General features: G+C 40.0%; 1 non-coding gene across 1 annotated transcript; it reads left to right on the forward strand.

The window, feature by feature from the left end:
• Window positions 1–537: 537 nt before the first annotated feature.
• LOC118757949 (small nucleolar RNA SNORA70) lies at window positions 538–674 on the forward strand. Its single transcript, XR_004995451.2, has one exon. It is a non-coding gene; the product is annotated as a small nucleolar RNA SNORA70 (small nucleolar RNA).
• Window positions 675–2,422: the final 1,748 nt, after the last annotated feature.

Below are 2,422 nucleotides of genomic sequence, written 5' to 3' on the forward strand. Positions count from 1 at the left end.
CCAAATGGCAGAAGCCCAGAGCCCAGAGTTTCTTGCAGGTCTCTCACATAGGTGCAGGGGTCCAAGGACTTGAGCTATTTTTCACTGCTTCCCCAGGTGCATTAGCAGGGAACTGGACTGGAAATTTGGTAGCTGGGACTTGAACCAGCACCCATATAGAGTGCTGGCACTGCAGTTAGTGGTTTAATGCGCTATGCCACAGCACCAGTCTCAAATTCTTACTTTTAAAAAGTACCCAAAACAAATGATGCTGAGTATGAATAGCAAAACCCTGATGTTTGTATGTTTGTATTAATTTCTGATACACACCACAAGAAGACAACTGCCAATGATTTTCAGACAGAAAATGCAGGAAAAGGAGAATTACATCAGCTGAAACTTTGCAGACTGGTTATGCCTGCTTTATGTTTAATGACAGTCCCCTACCCTGAATTAAGCCAAAAAGACAAATAAATTAAAAGATTCTCTAAGAATGGCTGTTCTTTATCATACTCTGTTGCATACATAAATATTTAAATCCATTAGAATGTCTTTTGTCTGCAGCCAATTATGTCAACCACACTCAGACCCTATGTGGTGTAGCCTGATGTGCAGTGGCTGCTGACAGCGGCCTGTCAGTACTGTATGCAGCTTGGTGCTCGTGTGAGCTACCCTGAGAGCTGTCGGAGAAACGCTTTCCATTGCACTTCCATGTATCTGTTCCATTATGCTGTTCCAAGTCTAAGCTTCAGCCATGCCTTGGGAAGTCTTAAAAAAATCCCAGAGCATGATGAGAATTCACTGTGGCCAAGTTCATATCCACCAGCACCAACCTGTAGAGCAAGGAGTATGTGATGTAGGACCGATCATAAGGCCAAATTCAAGTTGCCTGGCTGCCAGGAGATGCATATCTCAGAATCTGGCTTCACCAATTTTGAAGACATGGTTACTGAGAAGCAGTTCACCCCACATGTCTGTGGGGTCACACACACTTCCAATGCTGTGCCCTGGACAAGAAGGCTTTCCACCATGCTGCTGTATCAGGGAACTGCTAAAATGTACTTCCTTCCCAAGGAAAAGAAAAGGAAAATTTCTTTTGTATTAAATGCATCGTAGAGATGCCATCTTGTGTTTTTGGTTTGTCATATACAGAGAAAGAAAAAAACGTAGTACTCTATTCTGTTTAATAAATGCAAATTTTATTTCTTAGAGAAGTCTTGGAATTACTTTAAAAATTAATTTAAAATGACTAGCTGTCAATCTATAAATGTCTTTTATTTAGAGGGAAGGTTGTTAAATAAGAAAATGTGGAAGTCTAAATATAAATTCTACTTTACTTGGTGTATTTAGCTTTCTTTCTTTTTTTTTTTTTTTTTTGTCTTTTTCCATACAGAATCCTTCTTCAGCTTTCAAATCCCTCTTTCTGGATACCTTTTAAAGATTATATGTTGGCAGCAAAATAACTGGACAAATGGAGACTCTATGATGGACTATGTCAATCAGTGGATTCTTCAACAACCTCATCATGCCTGGAGTGGCGAGATTGGCAGCGATTCATAACTGGTGAACCATCAAAACCACTTGAGCAAGGATCTCAGAGCATGCCCCACATCTGGGACCTGGGATGGGTGGGAGACTGGGTGGGACTTCTCCCTCAATATTCCCTTTACCTCAGATACATGAAGGAAACAATAGGGAAATAATAGTCTTACCCACTTCCCTATACCCCTTGTACCTATTTACCCTAATTAGCTATGTAAAGATTGTCAAAAATATAATAAAAAAAAAAGTAAAAAAAGATTATATACTTGTGGAATTTTTAAAATAAAAATGGTTTTTATCTGAAAATAGCTTTGTTAACTCATTGGTGGTTTAGCTTTTAAACAGAAAAAGCTCACAGAAAATTGAAAAAAAAAATCAATTCTGAAGCGCAAAAACAAAAACACATGAAAAAATTTTGCAGAATTTTATGGGCTAGTCATTTGTTTTCGTATGCCATTTTATAAAAAGATTTCTTTAACTTTATTGTAAAGTCAGATATATAGAGAGGATCTTCTGTCCATTGATTCACTCCCCAAGTGGCCACAATGGCCAGAGCTGAGTCAATCCGAAGCCAGAAGCTCAGAGCCTCTTTCAAGACTCCCACACAGATGCAGGACCCTAAGGCTTTGGGCTGTCCTCGACTGCTTTCCCAGGCCACAAGCAGGGAGCTGGATGGGAAGCGGGGCTGCCAGGATTAGAACCAGCACCTATATGGGATCCTGGCAGGTGCAAGGCAAGACTTTAGCCGCTAGGCTACAACGCTGGCCCCTTCATATGCCATTTGAAAAAACATGCCTTGTAAATCTTAATCATGCATAAATACAACCCAGTTAAACTGCTCTGTGCCCTCCACATAGTCTTCACTTTTCCATTTGGTATGTATTTACCTCTCACTGAAAAT

Source organism: Ochotona princeps, chromosome 5 (genome assembly GCF_030435755.1).
Source record: "Ochotona princeps isolate mOchPri1 chromosome 5, mOchPri1.hap1, whole genome shotgun sequence".
NCBI lineage: Eukaryota > Metazoa > Chordata > Mammalia > Lagomorpha > Ochotonidae > Ochotona > Ochotona princeps.